This window comes from Marmota monax, unplaced genomic scaffold (assembly GCF_021218885.2).
Source record: "Marmota monax isolate L192 unplaced genomic scaffold, Marmota_monax_Labrador192_F-V1.1 WCK01_AAM20220418_F8-fsc00005, whole genome shotgun sequence".
Classification (NCBI taxonomy): Eukaryota; Metazoa; Chordata; class Mammalia; order Rodentia; family Sciuridae; genus Marmota; species Marmota monax.
The window spans coordinates 18912776-18939148 of record NW_026692254.1 but is presented as its reverse complement, the minus strand read 5'-3'; the positions used below and the strand labels follow the sequence as shown (position 1 = coordinate 18939148).

The window sequence follows — 26373 nt, the reverse complement described above, 5'->3', positions numbered from 1 at the left end:
GGAGAAGATAAAGATAATATTGGGAATAGTTCTCTTCTATTCAATGTATAAATTACATCCATAAAATATCTTGTTTTGCAAACAGTGAAAGGGGGGAAAAAAAGACTAAATTTGGTGGAAGCTTTGAATTGTTGCATCTACTTCAGTTCAAGCCAATAAACATTAGAGATGATGTGACAGTCCACAGAAGTATTTAGACTTTTAACAGTGCCATTAGTTATTTTTTTCCTTGCTTGGTAAACAAAATTCTGGGGCCATTTACTATTAAAGAACAATAAGAACATTCCTCTGAAATAGCACACTTCATAGAAAGCAGGTAAAGAGACATTCAAGGGGTTAGAGAAAGACATATATTTTCAGTCATTCTGCTCATTCAAAAAAGACCAACTGAGTACCTACTGTGTGCCAGGAACTGTTGTAGGCATTTGTAGTACATTGGTGAGAAGAACAAAGATCTGTGCTCCTGCCAAGTATAGATTCTGGCAGAACAAACTGACTCCTTTATCCCGTTTTGCACAGAAAAGTAAGCTGAGGCTTGGGAGGTAGCTAACTTACATAAGAATCTCCAGATAGAAGACAAGAGAGCCATAAGAGAGCCCAGGCCATTGGCTATAGGCCCATGTTTCTAACCTTCCTCATCTCAGTCGCCTTCACCGTTTCCAATTCACCTTTTTCTGGTTCAAGGGTCCATTAACCTGGGATTTTCAGGGTTTACATTTAAATGCTGTCAGCTGAACTTTTCCAGTAGATGTCTTCATCTAGATAGTTAAAAAAAAAGTTATCTTTATTTCTTCTTTCAGTAGTTTACTATAGAAAAGAATATTCAAGCAAAGAATGCACAAATGGAAAAGAATGACACAATAGGAAGGCTGATTTCACAGCCCTATGGGATAAAGTGGCCCTAGAAGTAGCAGGCAATGTCAACATGCAATCTTTGGCTTCTTTCTCCAGCCCAAAACAAACAAGTATGCAACGTTGAATTTCTAGCAAGGCACAAAGAGTGCTAATGGGACTCTACTTTCACAATGGCCTTGTATAAGCTAAAAGCTAGACATTCCCACGTGCCTCAGGGGAAAAAAATATGATCAATCTCCAACTGGAATCATGCAGGAGAATAAAAATTTAGCATATGGATTAGGTGAAAAAAATCATTGACCAGTGAGCAATGCTTACATATTAGAGCCCTCTAATGTAAGACACATTGCTAATGGGAGAATCCATGGAAAAAATTAATAACATGTAATTAATGTTCAATTAGTTTTGAATATTAATTTAACTAGATGAAAAAGAATATATTTTCCTACTGCTGATAATAAAACTCTCCTAAGTATTTTTTCATACATACTACTTTTTAAAACTCCTTTGCTATTAGTGTAAGAGAGAACCAGAGACTTCAGATGACTTGTCTAAGGTCATGTCAAATTTGACAAGGAATAGACTAGAACTTAGAGTAACTGATTAACAATGTCAGTTTCCGGACATTCTTACAAATCATTTCCTATTTAAGGGCTGGGGTTGTGGCTCAGTGGTAGAGCATTTGCCTTACATTCATGGGTTTGATCCTCAGCACCACATACAAATAATTAATTAATTAATTAATTAAAGATATTGTGTCCATCTACAGCTAAAATTTAAAAAAAAATCATCTCCTATTTGATCTCCACCAAAGTAGGCAAAGTATTTTCATGTCTATTAACCAGAGGAGAACCTGAAGTCAGAAATACAGAACAAGTGAATGCTTATTCCCATTCAAAAAAGAGGTAACCAAGCACATAAAGTTCACTAAGGGTGTATTGATGAGGGAGAGAGCCTGGTACAAGGAATTAAGGCCTGTAATAATAGAATATGAAATATGCAAGTGTACAAGTAAAGAAGTTGTACAGAGGTGGAAGTAATTTATTTTATCTAGGATTGAGGAAAGAGCCAAGCAGTGACAAATATAACCCTACACATCAAGTATAAAAATGATATCATAATCAGTTGTGCAATTTTGAATATGAATTCTGTGATTTCTTATGGAATTGTGCAATAAAATTACCTTGGATGCTTTAAAAGGGGGGGAGGAGTCTTGCATTCATTCAGTCAGAAACTTTGAGTATAGAGCACCAGCATCTGGTTTTTAACAAGATGTATTGTGCCCAGGTGTAAAACCTTGCTGCCGAAAGTATAGTCCATGGGCCAGCAGTGTCTGCATCACCTGGGAGCCTTTCAGGAATGCAGTCTCAGACTCAATTCAGACCTACTAAATTAGAAACTGTGTTTCAATAAGATCAATCCCCATATGATTTCCTTTACACCTTACAGATTAAAAAAAAAAAAAAAAAAAGGATTGGTTTACCACGTCCTTCTCCTAACATATATTCATCTTAGAAAGAAATAAGAGTGTCAAGAGCCACTCTTGGTGAACCAATGAGGAATGTAAGAGCCCTGTTTCTATCTCCAACTTCATTCCTCATCCAATGTTCTAGATTTCCACATCCTCTGATAAAGAATAACAAACTATTCATTTATAAATACCTCCTCAATTCTGTTGAGGCTCAACATCTAATTCATGGGCAGGTATTTCAAGTGTTTCCAAAATTTACCTTTAAAATATCTTTGTAAGTGAAACACCACATTCGTATCCCTAAGTTCACCCTAAGGTGGGTGAAGAACTTTGGCAGTCCTATCTGCCAATTTTCTGGGCCCCCTCACAAGATCATTAGTCTCTCAAGGTCAGGACACCTGGATATGTTTCCAGTAGTGAGGGAAGCTGTGATAACCTCAGGTCCTCTTTCAAGTTTGTTTAAACCAGTCACTTCATGGGCAATTGGGGTTGTTTATAAGTTTGCCCATCTTGGGGTCAGGGCTTGCAAGAATAGTGTGAGCTCTTTACCAATTCAAGAGAATCCTTCCAGCCACCTTTCTGGGGGTAGGAAAGAAGGAATTCTTCTAAGTCTCATTGTGCATCCAGGAGCAAAACAGCAAGAGCAATGCTTTGGATTTTAATATCTTCTCATTCTTATCATATTAAAATAAAAGTTAAAGAAATATAAAATTACTTCCAAACCAGCCACCCTGTCAAGTTCACGCTCACTATACATAGAATTTGCTTTTTTCATATAAATTTGCCCTTTAACATTCCTTAAGATTACATCAAAAACATTCTTCAATATTGTTGCAGGCTTCATAGCATTTTGTGGGGGGTTCCCTTTTCTCTCACATCTTTATTTCCTCATACTCATCATTCTCCATGCATCCCACCATAGTCTTCTGCTAAGCCAAATTACCATCCTAGTATTTTCCTTTAATACTTTTCAAATCTAATCTTATATAATAGAAAACAAATATGTGCTTATTGGATGTTTAAGTATCATTTTTATATAATAATGGGATCTAATAAGCACATGCTGATCTTCTGTGTCTTACTTTTCTGTCTTTTCTTCTTTGACAATGAGATTCAGAAATCTTTCCATGTGATTCATTGGAATAATTCATTCTTTGAAATAACTTCAGAGTGTTCCATGTTGTGAATATGCCCCACTTTTTTCCTACTATGTATCCTACTCATGGGAAGTCTCTTTAGTTGGAAAATTGTATTTTTAATTTTTCAATCATCAAGAATAATGCTGTGTGCTTTTATTTCTAAGAATATATTCTGAGAACTGTGGCTGCTGGATGGAATGGTGTAGACAATTATTTTTAATCACCATATAATATTTCAATATTGATAGGTTATGGTTGTAATCAACCTACAATTCTTGGATATGTAGTTGGCTTCCAATTTTTCATTATTAGAGATAAGTTTTAAAATCTAATTTTAGAGATTCTAGAGACTCAATCCTCCATATTTGAGAGTTACTCTTAAACAAAGGTCCTAGCTGTCACATTGCTAACTTCCATTAAGCTATTTGTAAGTGTGTACCATTAGTCATGAGGGGAACAGATAGGAAAGAAAAATGGTATAAAACCAATCCTTTTTATCTTAAAAATTAGCTGGAAGACAAGCCGGGTGTGGTGGGGACTGCCTGTAATCTAGCAACTCAGGAGGCTGAGATAGAAGGACCACAAATTTGAGGTCAGCCTGGTCAACTTACTGAGACTCTGTCCCCAAAAAAGAAAATAAAGGGGGCTGGGAGTGTAGCCCAGTGGGAGAGACTATTGGGTTCAAGGCCCACTACTAATAAAAAAAAAAAAAGCTGAAGGTACATGTCCTACTAATATACTCAAAATATGTTTTTATCTTTGAATTACTACACAGAACATAGTTTAAATATGTTATTAATCTGTATGTGGTGCCTCTACCACTCGAAGGTCCTGAGTTACTTGCTTGGCTTCCATGGTCATCATGTGATTACAACAGAGGTGAACCAAGCTCTAACTGTAGCACAATGTTTTAACATACCTTCAATTTGACGACATTCTCCCATTGCTTTAGAGGGTAGAATCAAAAATACATCTTGGAATCTGCTTGAACTTTATTTAATTATACTTGGTCCAATCATATCAATTATAGCTAGCCCAAGAAAAGAATATAATAAAAATACATAAATCTGGCTGAAAATATTATTTGAATCTGGACAGTCATATTATGATTGAAGTGGATGTGTGTCATTAATTTATTGATGCATGCTCAAAGGATGAATAAGTTTTGTTTTGTTCTATTTTTTTGACCTTATGTTCCCCAACCTCTGAATGAGGCCACCTTGATGGCTCTGAGCAGCCCAATTTCTAAACATCTGGCTAGGCCCCCAGTGGTTAGGTTGCCTGACCCAGCTTACCCTAGAGGAAGGGATACCCAAGGATGGCCTTCATCTTCTTGGAGAAGCAGAGGCAGTTATTAACAGAGAATGAGAGGAGATACACTGAAATGTAGATTTAAGAAGAGTTAAAAACTTGCGTCAGAAATTATGGTGTGATTCCCATTTAAGACTAAAAGTTCTAGGTAATTTGGAAGTAATTAATAAGACATAAAATATGTATACTTATGATCTACAATTCCACTTTAAGTACTTATGCTAGAGAACTACTTATGAGTACTATTTCTGTTATGAGAATCACTAAAGAAAATATGTAAAAAGGTATTCACTACAATGCTATTTACGAATAGCTACAAGATGCAAAAACCCTAGGTGTACATTATATTGGAATAACTCAGGGAGTACTGATCTAACCATTCCATAGGAAATTCTTAATGCACTTAGAAACAATGAATTATACCTGTTTCTACCAAGTAGATAAAATTTCCAAGACACTGTTGAATGAAAATAGCAAGTGCACTATGATGCGTGCATTATGATACATGCATTATGATATGTGCATTATGATATTTGTTTTAGAGATTCCTTTGGATGGGAAACTGACTGGTGAGCGTGCACTTTTGACATCAGGGAGGTGGAGAAAACAACTGGAACTGGAGGTGGAGGCAAGGAGGACTCCACCTTTATCCTCTAATTCTATTATATTACAAGAATATGTATATGGCAATTGTGTGTTTCAAATTTTATTTGAGAATTTTTAATTCCTTAGTATTAAAAAGTGGATTTTCTGACTTACTAGATCTTATAAAAAAAATGTCTGTCCTCCAAAATGATTGCTGGTCTAATGGAGAAGTTAATGGTTGAGTAACAGCTACATAGGTAGGTAGACAGACAGACAGACCAAATACCCTACTTCCTTCTGCCAATCTCCTTGAAAGCTGCCAATTCTATGCAGGATTACCAAGGCAACTCTGTTCAGTATAATCATGGGGCTCCACAACTTAAGTAGTGTGGCAAAATAAATATCAAATGGCATGCCCTGAATTGCCAACACAGGAAAATCCTTGCATGTGTCATTTCTAAAAAAGAGTGTGAAACATCAGCAGGCTGAGATGAGATCCATGAATGGAACTGATTTAAAATCAGAACTAACTAATCTGGATAGAAATTTATTCAACTGAAATATTTTTTCTGGGCTCAGAAATAAGTGAAAGCAAATTATTTTCTAAATTAGAAGCTATGTCTACAGTACCTTTATAACAGTTTCAATTTTAGAGGACAAGGTAGAGCTAATGCAATTTTAATATAGTCTAGCAGATAATGATTATCAGCAAGATCGGCTTTTGCTCCCTCAGGACTTTTTCACTTAAGAACTTGATGGTGTTTGGAGTAAAGTGTCATAGGAGGAATTTTAGCACACAACAGCAAAGAAAATATTAACCCACTCTGTTGTCACGGGCTGGATTAATCCTTCGAGCCATTCAAAAAAGAACCAAAACACGATCCCTAAAAGATCAAATATTCTGAAAAAGGCTCTACTTGTATCATGGCACTTTGGAGTAATTCAGTTATTTCAGTCATAGCTTCAACTCCTTAAATCATGAGTTGCATTTTAATGGAAGTCGTGTTATTTTTTTTTTCGTGTGTTTCCAAGTAATAACCACTGAAATGGATTTTTTAAAAAAATACTTCTTGGACCCTAAAGTTGAACACAATCTGCATGGCTGAGCACGTGAGAGTCACTCTGGGAAAAGGGTGTTTAATGAATAACTTTACAGTAAAAGGCCTTGAAAACTTCCTCTAAACATTAGACCATGTTCTCTTTCTGAAATACATTAACAGCCTCCAGAAGGCTCATAGACATTGGTAACAGTGTCAGGCAGACTTCAGAAGTCCCTGACATTTCCATGTGCACGTAGGAAAAGGCGCCTGCCTATTCCCTGCCCCCCTCCCCCTCCCCCACCCAGGCTGTGTTTGGTGATCGCATTGACTCCAGTTCCGCTGGAGAGAAAGATTGATAAAGCCAAGCAATCGGAGTTATTTCCTATGCATGAAATTGATTAAATGCTTCACTAAATGGCTTATAAATTTGCTTCTTATATTTCTGTCACCCACTGAAAAGATTACAGAAACTCTGCATATAACCATGTTGTATACAATACCAAATTACTAAAGGTTGTAAAAACTAATGTTTTGTTTAAAGTTTTGAGCAGGACCATATGCCTTCAGTGACCTTGAGTAAGCTATTTTAATTCAAAACATTTCAAAGAATATAAAGGGGAGAAATATTCAACTACATAACAAACCAGACGAGCAGTTGGGTAGATCTCGGTTCACTTGCTGAACTTCTGCTCCTTTCTGCCAGGGTGCAAAGCGAATCCCTTCATGCAAGCGCCTTGTGCCTGGAAAGCTGGGAAGCACATGTGGTGTCAACAGGGATATATTTACAAAGGAGATGGAAAAAAAAACCATTAAGACCTCCCAAAGTCGAGTCTGCTCTATTATTTTTAGTTCAGGACACATCCTAATGAGTTCTGCGTCTTGTATAGGCTCCTAGGACTGTGTAGAAAGATGACAAATATTAGCAGGGATGGGTGGGATTTTCTCATTTTAGGGTTTTGTTTTGTTTTGTTTTTAATGTTTACACATCTTTCAAATGTCAGTGGCATTCCATTCTGTCTCCCATGCGAGAATTCCTCCTAACTATTGTGTAACGATGGGGGGAGGGGTGCACTGAGCCCTAGAAGCAATTTATAGGCAAGCAGGTGACCTGCAGATGTAACTTGGGAAACCTGCCCCTTTCTTAACATGGCCTTAAAAGTACCTTCACTTCTACAGGGAAAATGATATTCTTTCATAACATTTATAAGACACCACGTCCTCAGCAAGAATTAACATTTGGCATTAATGCACAGTTCTGGCAGTAACTTCAAGAGAAAAAAATTTTACAACCAGTGATGTGCTTAAAATCCCCACTGGCCTGATCTCCCTAGAATACACCCCCAAACTCCATCACCTTCAGAAATAGCCAGCTTCGGAACAAAGAGGACTGCCACAGTCATGGCCACCTGGAACCTAGTGAGGTGGAAAGGACAAGGACAATATTGTCCATGAAAGGGGGTAAAAATACTTTTCAACATCAGGCTCAGTCAGAGACACATCTCGTTTTGCATGCAGTTTCTGGTTATAAGGAATCAGGATGAAATTATCCTTCATATATAAAAACACAGTGTAATCTCATTAGTAAAACCCAAGTTTTTTTTTCTTCCTTTTTCTTTTCTTTTATATAATGAGTACCTATTCTGGGAGATATGCCAACAACTCAGGGATAATTTAGCCAGACCATCAACAGCAAGACAACTTATTTAACTCTTTGGTGATGGTCACATGAACCTTCTTATTGGCTTAAAGCCACCACATAAGTAATCCTGATGCCAGATACAGAGGATTTAATGAATTATAATAAAAAGTTTCTTTGCTATAAAACACAAAGAACTCACTTCTTTATACAGATATTTGCTATATTAAATATTTGAACTCATGAGTCCTCAAAGTTGATCCTGAGACAGAAATTCTATAAGATTGCTCTTTATAAAAAGGTTTTGATGATCAAATCCTTTGAGTGAGCTCTTCTGGAGATGCACAGTGCATGGGTAGCCCCACTGGACACAATCCTATCTTATTCACTTTAGCCTACTGTTTCTCACTTGACACCAGACATTCATTTATTTATTTTTTTGTATTAATGCTTAGAATCATATTCTTTGAAACATATTCTGTGGAATATTGATTTAAACTAGGGCTTATCTAGCAAACTAGTCCATCTCTTGTGAAAGATTATCAAACTCCCCTTCAGGAAAACTCTTAACCAAAATAAAAGAAGTTTCTACCCCTGCTACAAGAAGATGGTTGCCATGTACCTTCTCATCATATGTCAACTTTGGACCAGCCATATCACTCTTCTCTCCTGATGAAAGCAGGTAAATATTAAAAATAAAAACAGTAGATCTCATTCATCTATACAAAGAGCCTCGTGGGCTTCCCAAATGGCATATAATGCCCAGACAAATATTAGTTATACATCAAACCAAAGCTTCATTTTCCTTATGGATTCCCGTTTTCTTTTCTTTTCTTTTCTTTAAAAAATGTTTACAAATCCACCCTCCTTTTCTGTTTTAAAGAATAGACTAGATCTATGTTTATCCTTCCCTTTTTGTAATCAAGATCATTCAAGAAAATCCAGCAGTGTACAAATGAATGAACATGACATGATTATAAAGATAATCTTGGATCAACCCTAATTTAATTTTTTTAAGTAAATCATTTGCAAACTTTACCCTGCCAACTAGTTGGAGAGAAAAATTGTCCACGAAGGGCCCAAAAGTCAGAATCTTAATTTTAAAACCCAAGTGTCAAACTGCAAAGTGCATCAGAACCACCTGCAGACTGCTTCAAGCAGATTTTGGGGAAGGGCCTGAGCATTTGCATTTCTCACAAGCTCCTAGCTGATACTGAGGCTGCTGGGCTGGCTATCACAACTGTATAGCAGTTCTCTCACCTGCCTGATCAGCATTACCTGGAGCCTTTGTGAAAATCACCAAGCCCTAGCAGCCCTACTCCCAGACTCCTGGGATGAAATCGCTAGGAAGGAGATTCGGGAATCTGTGTTTTTAATAGATTCCTTAAGTGATTCAGATCATTCAGGTCTGAGGTCCTTCAGACAGAGAAGCTGGGCTTGGCTTTTAGATCAGGACCTCAGGTCTTAGACCCTTGTCTGCCTCTGTGCACCAGGACTCTCCCCACTAGATGTCTGAAGACACGTGAATGCCTCATGCAATAACTTGTCCAGTAATTGGTATATTGATTGCTAATGTCATCATGTTTTAGTATATATAAACCCCTCACTCTATTACACAGCCCCCAACAATCCAAAAAGCCATTGTTTATTCATTGTGACTCCCAAACTGGCTCTTGTCGGCTCCTGCTGGAGGGCTTGCTGATAAAAATCAGCAGATGATTGGACGCACACATTCTTAACATGACTGACCCATGACATCTCAGAGGGCAGCCGAGCCTGTCATTACAGCACAATACTTTTCTTTCTTCCTCCTTATCTAGCCCAGATGATTTTGAGATTTTTATTAACTCATTAATGACTGAAGATGTCATTAGAGGCAATGCAAAGGGCTTTTTAAAATTTTTCTTTCTTTTTTTTAAGTGGGAATAAATGCACAATTTGTGGGGGTGGGGGGAGATGGGGGATGGGCTCATAGATGAAACAGTAAGACAAACCAAGTGGAGAGACTTACTTTATTAGAATTTGAAATCAGATCGACGGGGACTGGGATTGAAAATCTGCAGACAGAAATATCAACTTGCTTCAGAAACACATTGGAGAAGAATGGAGCATTCAATAAAGGAAATAGTGGCCCATAAAATCCAGCAATTTCTATTGTGTTGTGGATCAAATCATTTCAAGCTAACAGCTAAATAAAAAAATTTCTTTTTTGGTGTAAGGCTACTAAAACCTTTAAATGTTTCTTAACCTACACAGTCATTAAACCATATCTTGTTTCTGCGTGCCTTTAATTTTCACATCTGCAGAATTGCTTTTAAAAATCAAATTAGATCTTTTGAAGGCACTTAAATTGCAACAACCTTATGTTTTTTCATATACTCTTGGGCTTCAGCCTTTTCATCTGGGTTGTGTGTCCAATTAATGGGATATCTCAAGGAAGCACTAATCATTTTGAAAACTTGAGACTATAAAAAGCAAGCAGACTATTTTCATTATAACTGATTGGATTGAGAACAGGCTACAGAGGAAATGTTCAATAATTATGATAACTTTTTAGATGAGATCACACACACATACACACACACACACACACACAATGTCAATCACATAAGGTGCTTTTCACTGCTACAAAGTCTTTGAAGTTCAGTTTCATGTGATTTCTCTTTGGGGTTCATTCCTGGGCATGTCAGAAGGCTGCCGAGAGTGGGTTTACACTGATTTTATCAGCTTGGATAATTCATTTGGCAAAGGAAACGTCTATTACTAGATGTAACTCATATGTTACTAAGTGTTTACTAAATTTTACTATTGTCAAAACACAGAGCCTCAAAAAAACATGGGGAACCTATTCCCTAAGAGAGAAAATGGTTGTCTCAGGACCTAAAAAGATTTTTGCTCAAATAAATGTCTAAACTATAATCAAGATTTACATATGCTTTAAGCCAAGTTTTTTCCTTAAATCACCTAATTGCATCTTTTTTTATCTACTTGCATGATGTAGAATTTTATTCATTATATATTATGTTAAATAAAATAATTAGTGTTTTCAGATTAGTTGAATGCAATAATTTTATCTAATTTCATAATAATGGTACTGAGTTTCTTTTTTCACCTTTCTATACACCCAGATGAAACCCAGGAAGGGGGGATGAGTTAAAAACCCAGATGTTTTTAAATTTCCAGATGTGTAAGTGTCAAGTAAACAAAACATGGGGGTTTTTTAGTACTATTTTTCCTTTTTTTATCCAGATGTTTGGTGTCATATAGACACAGCCTTTATCTTTTTAGTCACAACCACAGTGTTTTAAAACATCATTTGCCAATATCTGAAGTCTTTCTTCACAGAATCATTTCTAAAAATCCTATTTAATTCTCTCACAGGGAAAGCAAGGATATATTTTTCAGGAACTTAAGTCTAATGTCCAATAGTCTTATAATACAAGAATACTATCCAGAATTGTACCCAAGTTGTTATCAAAACATTTCATATCTGCATTTTTAAAATGATGAAGTATAATTCAGCTTAAATGAAGGGAATCGACAACTTACTTTTAATTGACATGCATGTTCTAATTTCAATTCTAGTAAGCCATGTCAAAGTCACAGACTCTCGGGGGTAAATGACAACCATCTTTTCAGTAGGCTTCCTTCCCAATCTATTCACTCACTACTAAATCCTAAAATAGACTACAGTTGTCCCTTCATATCCATGGGCTAGGCATCTGCAGATTCAATCAACCATGGATCAAAAAGTGTTCAGCAACAAATGTGTATGTACTAAATATGTATAGACTTTTTCTTGCTATTATTCCCTAAACAATGCAGGATAGCAACTATTTACCTAATATTTACATTGTATTAGGTATTAAAAGTCACCCAGAGATTTCCAGGTCTCTTCAGTGTGAGGAGGGATACCGGGGATTGAACCCAGGGTTATTATCTGCATTTTTATGTGCATTTTAACCACTGAGCAACATTCCTAGCCTTTTTTATTTTTTTTATTTTTGTTTTGAGACAGGGTCTTACTAAGTTGCTGGCCTCTAACTGGTGAGCGTCCTCCCTCAGCCTCCCAAGTGGCTTGGATTACAGACGTGCACCACCACTCCTGGTGAGATGATTTAAAATATATAGGAGGATATATGTAGATTATATGCAAATACTACACTCTTTTATACAAACAACTTGAGCATCCACAGATTTTGATATCCTTGAAGGTCCTGATGACTGAATTTGAAATTTTAAGAACAATTTCTGCTCTGTGACTTTGGGTACATTGAAGTACAGACCTAAGGATCTAGAGGCTTGATGGTGAGCCTCAGCATTTTCATTTTCTTTGTGACCTTAAGCCAGTCAATCACTTTACCTCTGAGCCTCCATTTTTCTCTTCTTTAAAATGGAAATAGGGCTGGGGGTGTAGCTCAGTGGTGGAGCTCTTGGATAGCATTCATGTGGCCCTGGGTTGGACCCTTACCTGTGGATAAAGAAAAAAAAAGGAAATAATAACCTGAGAATCTGATGAAATAACTCTGCAGAGTCAAAATGTTTTATAAAAATAAAATTATTATTAATATACAAAATATTTTAACATTAATTTTATAAAGCATTGTTATAAAAATAGTATCACTATGAAAAAGTGTCCTTGTTATGAATATGGAATCCAAGGGCTCACAGGAGAGATATCCATGCTGAAGAGAGCTGGAAAACTATTGAGTCTTTATAAATTATATACCAGAATGACTAAACCAGACTCTAACTCACTTTGCTTTGGTGCTTTGCCTATTTGAATCCAAGAACCAGTTTTGGCACTGTTCTTTGTATTATAAGATAGACAAATTATCAAGCCCCAGATTTTTCTCTGACTGCAGAAGAGTGCTTCTGCCAATCTAGGACCCTATTCTTGGCTGACTGGTGGACTTGACTTTTCTGCACTCATACACGACCTTCCCTCCTGGTTAATGGCAAAGACTCCTGCCTTTGCAAATAGCAATTCTGTGGCAGCTGAATGTCCCTACAGGCCTCATGGTGCCTGTCATGGGAGATTGCTTTCAGGTATTTTGGTTATTGGTAAGCTGTCATCAAAGATCAAGCTTTTGGGCAGTCTTCCTCCCCACAATATAACAAGGTTTCTAAGTGAGAAATCAACTCATGTGCTGAGATGCTAACCACTAAAAATCTTTCAGATACTGTAATTTTATGCTTTTTTGTAATAGTTCCAAGATTTTTGGAAAAGACATCAAAACTTTTTGAGTTGTACATTGAAGTTATTGAAAGAATGGTGAAATACAGAAAAGGGGAATAAAATAAACCAAGGGAAAATACTTTAGTTCATTATCATTTTTTAAAAATAATAATCATTGTCATGTCAACATGCTACAATTCAAAGCTCACCATGGGGGAACTCATCTCAAAGTTTAGTCCAACTCCATCTCCCATGATATGCCTATAATGAAGATGGAATGAAAAATCAAGTTTCAGTTCTTCAACTTTGAAAGTCGCAAATCACTCATTAGCATGTTGCTCCTGTTTGAACACTTGCTTCAAAGAGCCAGAAATCAATACAAAAGGAAACAATAATAATAAAAGGAAAGATTTCTACCACCATAATAGGGAAAGGTGTGTGAGCTGGAAGACAGCACAGTACAGAAACCCATGACAAGTCATGATAAATGGGTCGTTATAAAATTCATGTTTAGGCAGCACCAGGCCGGGGATAATGCCATTCGTCATGGCAACACTAGGCCGCTAATGAGCCCTCATTGCATATTCATGTACACGGTGGTTCTTCTCTCCCTCCCACCCTGAGCTAGTGCCTGGAAATATCTCTACCTCAAGCAGAAGCTCAGCCTAGGCCTTCTTCTTCTCCTTCTTTTCTTTTTATTTGTTATGTTGCAGCAATTACACTGTAAAAGTGCTGCCCAAGATTGATTGCTCTGATCTGTAGTTCAATTGTAAATTAGAATACACATCCCCCCAGGGACACACGGCCCCTATTTGTGATTAAGAAAAAAGCCCCATAATAGACTAATAGCTAAAGTTCTCTCTCTTTTACTTTCAGGCAATTAGCTTGATGAAATGGCCTCTTTTTGTGTACCCTGGAAGTGTAAACCGATATCATAATGAAGTATATGATGTTTATTCTATTATTCTCACCTTGCCGGGTATGCAGGAATGCATAAGTAATAGCTGCTTTGTCTAGTACATTTACTGATTCACGAGTAAACTATTTCTTAAATATGCAGTGTGTGCTTTCTGAGCTTGAGTTAAGCAACCCCAACTGTGGGTTAACCTTCATGCAAAGGACTCTACTCAAGAGGAGGGAAATGGATTTCAAAGGTAGTGGTGAGAGCAGTACCCTGATATTCAAGAGGCATCTGGCCAAGAGGGTTGCTCTGAATGGATGAGGTGCAAAGTACAAATGCCAGCATTCAGGCACTGGGCACTTTGGAAAAATGTCCAGCGGTTACTTTGTGCCCAGCAAGCAATGTTGTGTATTTCATCTTCCCAATTAGTTTTGGATCACCTACTCAGCCTCTCCTTGGGTGGATGAATCTTCTCCTACACAGTGGTTATTTGGTCATCTTTTAGTGGATTATTCCTCCCACCTCAAAATAAAATTTATCTTTTCAACTGGATCTTGTAAGTTTCTCATGGCAAGAGAATGTTAGCATCCTACATGTACCTACTGACTGAAGTTTTGACCAGAGAACCAACGAATCCAATCACTTATAGTTGGTGCATTACCAAAGCCATCTGTGTAATAGTTTAGTATTTGTTTCCTTTTTGTTCCTGAGGATCTTGAGATTAGATAGAGAAAAAAAATGATGCCCCAAATGATAAGATAGAAAAAACAGAAATAGAAGAAAAAATAAATAAATTGTTTTATGGCAGGTTACTTATGAAGATGTTAATTACTGTTCTGATTCTACATTTCAGTTCCCTGCCAGTCATAAATAGCCCAGTTTGTTTTACCTACCAAATGCTTCCTAAATTTATGCTATCTAAAAAAAAATCAATCCCTGTCTTCTTTTTTTTATTATTTGTTTTAATTAGTTACACATGACAATACAATGATCTTGACATATCATACATTTGAATCAGATGGGGTATAATTTCTCATTTTTTGAGAGAATCTCTATCTTCTTTGTTATGATATAATTTTCTAAAAACTCAAATCCAATTTGAGTTTTTAGAAAATTATTTTATATCAAAAAGATCTTAATGGTTTTTAATACTGACTTTGATGTACTTTTTTCTGGTACTGGGTATTAAACCCAGGGGCACTCCATCACTGAATCACATTCCAAGGTCTTTTTTATGTTTTGTTTTGAGATAGAGTCTCTCTAAGTTGCAGAGGCTGACCTCTAATTTATAGATCTGCTGCCCTAGCCTTTGGAGTCACCGGGATTACAGGTATATACCACTGCACCCAGATGATCTACATTTTTAGATTTGTCATATTTTCATATTAATTTTTAAGTCTTTGGTTATATGTAAATGAGGTTTAATTTCCCCTAGTTTCTCTAGGTACTGCCAGGTTAAATAAAACATTTGAAGGCAAGTTTGTTACTATATTCTGGGAAGAAATTCTAATGCTAACTAATTTACAAATATAGCCCAAAAAGAGCTACCAGAAAATAGTTCATAAACATTCACTTTATACCTTCCTTACTCAAAATCAAAACTTTCTATCTATCTTTATCTCGGAGGCTTACTTTTAAGCTTTATAACTTTCAACTACCTTCTAAATTATAAACCTGCAACATAATAAGTAAATTTTCATTGCTCTTAGAAATGTTCAATGTCTCACTATACTGCCATATTAGAAATATGTCATTGTGAACTTCCAAATGACATTGAGCTGAGAAGGTCTCCTCCATTCAACTTATATCACCTGTCACGTTTTTTCAAGGTATACTTTTTCTATGTGGTACCTAAAAATGTTCATGTCATGGAAGTAGAGAGCAGCTGGCTGCAGGGGCACATGCCTGTAGTCCTGGCTCCTCAGGAGGCTGAGGAAGGAAGTTGGAATGTTCGAGGCCATCCTGAGCAACTTAGCAAGAACCTACTTCAAAATAAAATTTAAAGAAAGGGCTGGGGTTGTTTCTCCTTGCTGGAGCACTTGCCTATCATACATGAGGTTCTAGGTTCAATCCCCAGGGAAGAGCAGTGCCTAGGGGAAAAAAAATAGTAGAGGGTGAAATAGTGGTTACCAGAGGCTGGGGAAGGAGGTATGGGAAGAGATTAGCCAATAGGCAAAAAGGTACAGTTAACTGGAAGGAATAAGTTCTAGTGTTCTATAGGATGACAACAGATCAACAGATAACAATCATATATTGCATATTTCAAAATGGCTACAGGAAAGTATTTTGGAGGTTCTCACATTGAAGAAATGATAGTGCTTAAGGCGATGGATAAATTAATAACCTGATTTAATCCTAACATAATGTATTCATGTTTCAAACTGTCACATTGCACACTGTGAATGTATACACTTATTAGGTGACAATTGAAAAAAAAATAAAATCCTTCAAGAGTACACTGATTCTAAAACATCTAATGCTTCTTTTTCATGATGTTTGGAGTTCTTTCATATAAGTTACCTTAGGTAAATAATCCTATCAGATGAATGAGCTAATCAATTTTATTACTACCCCAAAGTTAGTGGAGAGAAACTGAGGGTCAGAGAAGTTATATGACTTGCATGAAGTCACACATTTGTAAATGCAAAATTGGGTCTTGTGCCCAGGGCTTTGCCTCTAAAGGCTGACCCCCATGTGGAATGTAGTACTGCCTCTTCCCTGGCTGCACACCCACCACCCGCAGAAGCTCTTTAGAATGTCATAGCTCTCCACATAAACAAGTCTTGTGATCTAGATATATATCTGGGAAAGATTAACAAACTGATTTAAATACACACACACACACACACACACACACGCATATCTTGATTAAAAACCTAGAAAGAAAGTCATGAAATTTACACTATATCATTACTTACTACCTAAATAAGGTAGAAAATCTAGGATAGGTTACAACATACACTGGGTACATCTCAGCCATGAATTGAAGTCATTATCTAGACTATTCAAATTTGAGGGTTCAGGGGTTGACCACTCTTCTCATAGTTCATGAATTGAATATTCTAAGAGACATGAGTTTTTATGTCCAGATATTTAGTTGAGTTTTTTTCAGCAAACAACCCACAGGTCTTTGCTGACATCAATTCCTCGACCGCATCCTTAGCTCATGCTACATAGCCCTATCTCCCCAACCCTCAGCACCAACGTAGATGCAGGATGCAGCTTAAAAATCAATTCTCTTCAGACATGTCCCCTGACTTCTATCCCTTTCTTCCTGTTCCAAATACAGGGATGTTTATCTCCACAATGAGCCTCCTTCACCCAGTAATGACCTTTCTCTTCTTGAAGCTAGTGAAGACCAGATTTGGATCTCAAATGCAGCAGATATATACTCTCTCCAGGAGGCATGGGCCTGTTTCCCATGGTACCTCCCAAGCTCAATACTGCTGTGTGAAAAAAAAAAAAAAAAAGCCATGCTCAGAACTCTTTAGTAAAGCAGCTTTAGGCTACTCTTTGCAAAGAAATAGCCACCATTTCAGGCAGAGTTGAGCATTCAATGCATGGTTTTGTCCTTGTTGGAGTGGTCTTGAGATGAAAACTATAACAAATAGTACATCCAAAGCAGAAGCCACTGGAATAGACAAAATCATGTCAACCATAGCTTCTCACAAGAAACTACAGCTGCCTGAATTTGAGAATGAGAAAACCCCAGAAGTGAGTTCAAAATGAATGAGCCCAGAATAGCATATAAATACTTCTAAATCTCAGATGTAGCATTACCTACAGTTACAGGGGGAAAAGGGGGTATATGTCATTGTTTTTTAACCTATTCATTTAATAACTTATTTAACCAATACCTATTGAGCCTTAAGAAGATAATCATAAAGTAGACACCATCCTTTCCCTCATGGAACTTACAGTTTAATAGAGGAAACTAATATTCTGTATTCACACCACTGAATATAAAACAGCATACTCTACTATGTGCACAAAGTGTAAGTAAGGATAAAGTGGGACATACAGTGGAGACAATGTGTGTGTGTATATATATATATATATATATATATATATATATATATATATATGCGCTTTATTGGCAGAAAATCTTGAAATAGAAGCCTGAAGAATGGGGCTATAGATGAAGGTATTGAGAATGGGCTAAGTATTCCTGGAAACAGTGTGGTAAGCTAAAGGAACCTTAAACAGGCCAGCATGGCCAAGCCACCAGGAAATGATGAGAGAATGGAAAGTGAAAAGGCTCAGGTACAGACATAAGTGTTCAAGGATAGGTGGGGCCTTGTAGACTTTACTGTTAGGTAGGAATTTTGGAAGCCACTCAAGTCCAATGCAAAGCAACTGAAAGTTTTAAGCAGGAAAGACACGTAATCAGATCTCAAAAGCCTACTTAATGATAGTGTTATCCTGTTTTGAATAAAGATCCTTAATTTGTTAGGCTAGAAATATACAGCAGTTTCTCCATCACCAGCTACCAACCACACTCAAGGGAATATCACACCCTGTGTGTACCGTACATGTGCATAACACATTCAAGGAAACCACATCTCCTTTACTGCTAGTAAGAAGACTCTCTCTCTTTCCACCTCATGACCTCTGTGAGCCTAATATCAGGTCTTCCAGCATCTAGTGGGAAAGATCTGCTATGAGGTATGATATCAAAGAGTCTTTGAATCAGCTCTAATAAACAATGACTGCTCTTATGATAGGAAGCCATCTGCTCAAATGCAAGTGCTAGAAGATCCCATATAAGATCTTATGAAGTGGAGTGAGACCTTGGTCCAAAGATCACATTAAGATCTCAACATCTTGAGATGCTGACCTTGACCATTTGAGTCACTTTCCTAAACCCCTTGATCTGATTAGGACCCACCAGCTCAGAACCACAAACCCCTGTCAGTGTGTGCTGTTATCATTGCTTTTCTCCTCCACTTTACAGTAAGCTCCATAAGATTAAGGAAAAAAAAAAAAAGGCATGCTTCTCATTCACCACTTTTTTCCTAATGCCTGGCACAGTGCTGAGCACCTTTAGGTGCTTACAGTGTTTGTTTATTTCATTTGTGTTATGGTATGCAACGTTATATTGTACTTGTGAACTTTTTTCAATCTCCTCCTGTGAGTTCTTTGAGAGCAGAGTCCATGTTTCCACCTTTTTATCTCCAGTTTATCAAAGGGGCTGGCTCACAGTTGGCACTTGATATAGGGTTGATTATTTTATTAGTTCATTAATGGAAAGAGAAAGCAATTAAGTATAAAGAAACTTCATTAATGCAACCAGCTCTACCTCCTCATTAGTCAACCACAAGATGCATAAAACCACATCATCTAAGAATCTCGCATACCATCGATATTCATTGTTGAGAGATGCTCCCTTAAGACTGCTCTATCAGGGATGAGGATGTGGCTCAGTGGGAAAGTTCTTACCTAATATGTGCAAAGCCATTTCTAGCACCTCAAAAATAAAGAATTTCTAGTATTTTATGCACTTCTACCTGTTTTTTATGTACTTCTACACCCATAAAAGAGTGCCTATAAAAACTGAAATTTGAATAAGATCTCTCACTGAGTTATAGTATTGAATCAATTTCCCACCTTGACAATGTACTATGGTTAAGTGAGATGTTATCTTCAAGGGAAACTAGATAGTGAGAACAAAGAGATCTTTCCAAATCATTTTTACAACTTCTTATGAGTCTTAAACTATTTTAAAATTAAACATTGTAATTGTTAAGCAAATGTTTTTTTTTTATTTTTACATTTTTTATATTTTTATTTGTATATGTTCCTTGAATATCTAAGAAAGATAAGAATGATTACATGATATAATCACATATTACACTGCATACAGGAATGGTATGTACCCTAATTCTAAGCACTTCTTGTTTTTGTATGGCTCACTTGGCATCTAAAATATGGTGGGAAGCCAGGCATGATGGTGCACACTTATAATCCCAGTAGCCTTGGAGGCTGAAGCAGGAGGATTGCAAATTTAAAGCTAGCCTCAACAACATAACAAGGCCCTAAGCAACTTAATGAGACCCTGTTTCAAAATAAAATATAGAAAGGTGCTGGGGATATTGCTCAGCAGTTAAACATCTATGGGCTCAATCCCTGGTACCAAAAATAAATAAATAAATGGACAAAATTAAGTTTGATGGGAGCGGTCTGGAGATATAGTTCATTGGTAGAGTGCTTGCCCAGTATGCATGAGGCCCTTGGTTTGATCTTCAACACTGAATAAAATTAGATAAATAAATGGATTATCTTTGTCTGATTCAAACATATCTGCAAAATGATATTTCCATAAACACAGTACCAAGAGTTATACTCTTCTCTTCCTCTCTTTTCCTACCTGGTAAATAACAAGCATTTTTGCTCTCTTCTGCATATTAGAGGGTTTGGAAGACAGAAAGAAATTACAAGCTACAGGGATTAGTTAGCAAAATTTTATAAGAAGTCAGAATGCCTTAAACTTCTTTCCACCTAGAATTGTCCTTTTGAAAATAACGCCAATTTTAGAGGGAAAAAAGGTGTTTTAAATAAATATTCATTTAAATAAATAAATTGGTTGGGACTGTAGTTCAGTGGTAGAGAACTTGCCTAGCACACACAAGGCCCTGGGTTTGACCCCCAATCCCACAAAAAGTAAACAATTAAAATAAAATATTGTTGATGTTCACACTCTACCAGTGTTATTGGAGATTTTAAATTACATGTCTAAGATTTCACTGTTGGTTACATTAATAACAATGTGTGTTATCTCATCAAAAATCTAAAGCATAGTCATTGATTTTTTTCTACTATCTGGGAGATCTGAAAACCACCAGCAATATATCCATGTATGTACAGCACATGGTAAAAACTGCTTAAACATGTAAGTTCAACAAGGACTCTCTTACATAAAGAACTACAATTTTCAATACCACCTAGTTAATACACTTCCTATAGTCAATAGGATGAAAACTATTTAAAACACTATGAATATCATAAATATAAAGTCAAGTTCAAAGATGAATGGCATGCCTCCATTTTCTTCCTTCTTTTTCTGGAACATGAAAACTCTTTAGTAGATCCATCTGAGAAGCGTGTGTGCTCAAGATTCCCATAGTGGTGTGACAACTTAAAAACTTTAGTTTCTGTAAAACTAGTTGAGCTTAAGCTATGGCATGGTAGCTTCATCTTAGAGACCCACCGGTGTGTCCAGAAGATGATCTGAAGGATACAGTGTGGTAACAGGTGCAGGAGAAAGATGCCTCTGTTTGCTGAAATAGCTCTCCAGGGAAGGGCATCCAGCCTTACTTCTTCAGAGCAACACCCATGAGTTGTAAAGACAAAATATCATTTAGTAAAGAAATAGGATGGACTGGGATGTAGCTGAGTGATAGAGTGATTGCCTAGCATGTGGGAAGACTGGGGTTCAATCCCTAGAAAAAATGGAGAAGAAGGGGAAATACACACAGGCATGCTTTAGTAAGACAGTTTGGCTGTTGGACAAACAGTTTGAAATCAAAGAGGAAAATCTATAATTACCTCTGGTTCTATCTGAGACATTTCATCCACACAATCTTTTATGCAGCAGAAATAAAGCTTGATTCCAAAGAAAACCCACTTTAAAATATCCCAAAAGAAATAAAATGCCTTCAAGATCTTGCAGCTCTTTAATGCTTGCTGTGGGCCAAATCTTGCAATTAGAATCAGTCACTTTAAGTGCTGAAGTCGTATAACGCTAATAGATCACTTTATAATGTGAGCAGTTTTTAAAAGTCGTATTTAATTTTCCATTATTACTGTACTGAATGCTGGTTGTGTCTGTCTATTCCATTATGGATTCTGAGGTCCGTGGAGGGGACAGATTGCTGTTTGCTGGGCCATTGCTCAATTCTGGCTGTAATTCTCAGAGACCTGAATGAGGACTTTAAACTAGACCATATTTCGGCTGTCTTCACGAGTGTTTATTTTTACTTCCAAACCAAACGACGAGGGCTCTTTTTTTGTTTCATAATTATTTTATTTTTAAAAAAATACAGATTGAGGCAAAAGCCACAGTGGCCTGTTGTATGCACAGTGTCTGAGTGTGTGTGTGCGGGTTCACACAAGTGTGTGGTTTTCTTTAAGAAAAAGAAATGAACCAGAAAATAAGCCCTTAACAGTAACCTAAGAAATAAAACAAAATCATTTACAACACATGGGATTGTAGCAGGATATGTCAAGATTAGATGGTTTAAGGGAGCTATCCTGAATGTGGAAGCAATTATAATGAAATTCATGACTCATTAGCAAACATTCCATATTGTGTTTCTCATTTCTGGGTCAATGTAACTAGGAAATATAGACTTAAGATTGAGATGTTTCATTGACTTCAGTGCTAGATTATAGATAGTTGGGGCCATACAATGACAGAAAGCAAAGGCTTCAGGGTTTTGTAGTTCTTAATTTCTCAGATGTAGGCAATTTGGTCCTGAAGGTAAATATGAAAACATAACTTCAAAAATGTATGGGTAAGCATTAAGTTGGTTACAGAAGGGTTGTCTGTAAATGGAAAGTAAGAATTACCTGGTGCAAATGTGTACTGGCGGATGTCGGTGGGGATTTTGTGTGCATGCTGCTTGGTATGCAAAATGGCTGGTGAACTCAAGTACCAAATACTGTATGTAATGGGAACCAGATGTCGAACAGAGAGAGAAAAATATTTTATAGCAATAAATGTGACATTGACTCTTAAAGGGTTTGCTGTTTATAACAACTTCTTGGTCTTACTTTTCCTTGTATTTGAAAATAATTTCAAGTAGATGGTGTAAGGAAATTATTCTATCTTTAAGAAAAAAGAGTATTTAACTTGCCACTAACTTCTAAAAATGTGTACATGAGGAGAAATGATCTGAAAAAGATAATCTTGGAATTCATTCATTTACCAAGGCATTGTGCTCAGCAATGCAAAAAAATATATATATGAAAGCAAATAAAGAATAATTCCTCCTGCCCTTAAGGAACTCAAAATACCCTAGATGTGATAAGAGGCAAACAGCTGTTAGGGTACATGACACAAGCAGGACCTGGGGAAAAGACACAGAGTACTCTGAGAATTTAAAGGAGGAGGAAAAAATTCCATAGCTGGCAGGCTCCATAAAGGAAGATCCCACGGTCAATGTTCCTCACATTCACCCCTGCTCAGTGCTAGTATTAAGGCCTCCTTGGTGGAGGACCTTTGGCTGTCTTGCATGGCCATGCAGTGGCCTCCAATGCCCGGTTCTCTGAGCCTCCTGCACTCACTTCTAATGCCAGAGTACCTATTCTACAGCATTGATCCATCTGAGAAGCAGAGGACACTAACAGTAAGGTTGCAAATCCTATAATGAGGCTATGGGCCCACTTCCTGCTTTATCATTTACTGGTTGTGACCTTGGGAAAGTCATTTAAACATCTCCCCGTACTTGAACTTTCTCATCAGTGACATGTCTCATGTTCTTGGAGTCAGGATTTAGTGAGATCCTACACAAGACATGGTTGGCATGGCACCAGCATGGATGCAGGGCATTGTTAGAAACTATGTTAGCTGTCATCCTATCCATCATTCCATCTAGTTCTTGTTGGCCAAATTCCAAAGTCTTCATTTTGGTATGCCATGCTGTGCATGAGTTGGGACTTGTGTATACTTCACCAGTTCTCCCTTTTTCTGAACCCCTTTCCTCAAATATCAAACACTTTTGCCATCCTGTGTGGGTGTCACTATCCAAGTGGACCTTCTGTGCTCAAGCCCCACACCTCTGGACAAGCTATTCCATTTGACTTCAGTGCTTCACTGTCTATCTACAAACACAGAAAATCCCTGCTCAGCCAGCAGGCCTCCCTTCTACCAGATTTTTCTGAGCTTTCTCTGATACCCTGTGAAAGAACAAGGGCCTCCTTCTGCTAAGTCACAACCATAAATCACATGGCATACACAGATAGCACAAATGAGGGAAGTAGTACATTACAAGATAGTAAGGAGTGGTAGGGACTGTGGCAAAAAAAAGGAAATCTTATTGGCCTAAAGGTCAGCCTTTCTTCACTATTGCTATGGTGGAATGGGGGCTCATTATTGCCAATTCCTCCATTTTTTCAAGGTAAGACAGAAATCTGAATTTTTACCTAAAAATTGCCAGTTGTTCATTGTTGGAAACTTTTTAAAAATTAAATCTATAATTTGGGACCCAACAAAACAAAATCATCAAGGACCAAATGGCTAAATGCACAGCCTCAGCTCTTGAAGTAGTTAACTCTGAAATTTTCTTACAGGTGCCTACATACATTCTAGCAAAATTTCCTTTGCTCTATAATTATGTACATATATATTTTCCCAGTACATTCCTTGAGGTCAAGGACTCTGTTGGGTTATCCTTTTCTTCCTAAAGTGCCCAACACTGTGACTCAAAGGCAATTCTCACAAAACTTCATATTGATATATTTTTCCAAGCCTTGAAGCCAGCTAGGGTCCACAGGCAGAAGGTTATTCCTGGAAGGTCAAGAAATAATGATGCTTACATTCCAGATGTCTCAATTTTCTAGAGAGGAAAAAATGTCATATTTATTATAAGTCTTAGTCAATATCTGACTTCCTACTGTTTGGTACTCTTTCTACAATGGCTCCAAAGCTCTCAATTCAAGAATAAGTTCTCAAAATATAAAGCTAATCTATAAGACTTACCTATACATAAACTAAATCTGCACCTGGCATGTAAGTGAATTGCTAACTGATCTAATTAAATTTACCTGAAAGAGCCTCCACTCAAAGGTCAGATGTGACAGTGTTTTAATTTTGTTGGAAGATGAGCACAAACTACATCCTGGATACAAAAGGAACATACTGTCTTCAAATCTGCAGCCAAGAAGAAGATGGTAAAGGGTAAAATGGTGGACAATTTTAGAAGAGATCAAAGATAACATGACAAAACAATTTTTAAACTTTTTTAATGTTCATAATCTTTGATTCATTATTTCAACTTCTAGGCATTTAGCTCAAGGAATAATCATGCACAAATATTCAACTGTATGGATGTTCACTGAAGTTCTGTTTAAATTGTGCAGAAAATAGTGGGGTCAGGGCTGGGGCTGGGGCTCAGTGGTAGAGCGCTTGCCTAGCACGTGTGAGGCCCTGGGTTCGATTCTCAGCACCACGTACAAACAAATAAATAAATAAAGGTCCATCAATAACTAATAAAAATATTTTTTAAAAAAGAAAGAAATAGTGGGGTGTTATGTGAGCAATAAGAAAGAATAGGTTTATGATTATTATTAGTGCCAGGTGGCATTACTGAACCCTTACCTTTGTGACAGATAATGTGCTGGGAAGTTTAAGATTCATGATACACTTCAACCTTCTTTTTTACTATTTTATGAACAAAGAAACTAAGACATAAAATATCTAAATAATTGTCCAAATCATATAGCAAACAAGGGCCATAGAAGGTATTTGAATCCAGTATTATTTAACACAGAGTTCAAGCTTCACCCCTTAATTGCACTTCTCCCATAAAGACATCAACAAGACATCAACAGTAATCATTGGACACTCATCAAAATTATAATCTGGGAGAATATTTGACATATAGAAAAAGTTATGGTACATTATTCAGTGAGGAAAGCAGATTTAAACAAAAAGTTCATCTTGCACAGTCATTGGTAAAGTCCCATAGGCACTGCTCCATTGAAGACAGATATGAGGTAAGGAAGCAAGCATCCCATCCCAGTTCCACACCAGTCACTGTAGTCCAAGATGCCATGTGATTTAATCTCATGGACAGAACAGATATCAGTCCACTGGGATTCAGATGTCCAGCTCCATTCCAGTTAGCTGGGGCCAGGGAATAGAGAACTGTAAAACTGGTTCTACAAAGCAGCAAGTGGCTTGGAAGAAAGTACTGACCATCTGAGTGGGTGATATTTTTGTCTCTAAAAGACCATAAATATAGCCAGGTGTGGTGGTGCCTGCCTTAATCCCAGCGAATCAGGTGTCTGAATCAGGAAGATCACAAATTAGAGGCCAGCCTCAGCAATTTAGCAAGACACTCTGCAATTAATGAGACCCTATCTCAAAATAAATGATGAAAAGGGCTGAGAATGTAGCTCAGTGATAAAGCATCGCTGGGTTCATGTCTCAGTACCAAAAACATAAAAAGCATAAATGTAGTTGGGGAAGGGAGGAAAGAAAGCCCCACATCAAGGTATTAACAATCTTTCTATCTATAATGTTTGTTTAACTTTT

General features: G+C 37.0%; 1 long non-coding RNA gene across 1 annotated transcript in view; it reads right to left on the bottom strand.

Annotated features, from left to right (window-relative positions):
- Positions 1 to 2248: 2248 nt before the first annotated feature.
- The window catches only part of LOC124087445 (uncharacterized), a 69024-nt gene continuing 44899 nt past the window's right edge, over positions 2249 to 26373 (bottom strand). Inside the window, exons 5-10 of the long non-coding RNA XR_009226110.1 lie at positions 13426 to 13477; positions 10049 to 12508; positions 8660 to 8706; positions 7756 to 7814; positions 7046 to 7149; positions 2249 to 4844 (exon numbers count right to left, since the gene is read on the bottom strand). This is a non-coding gene — a long non-coding RNA (uncharacterized LOC124087445). The remainder of the gene's footprint in view (positions 4845 to 7045; positions 7150 to 7755; positions 7815 to 8659; positions 8707 to 10048; positions 12509 to 13425; positions 13478 to 26373) is intronic.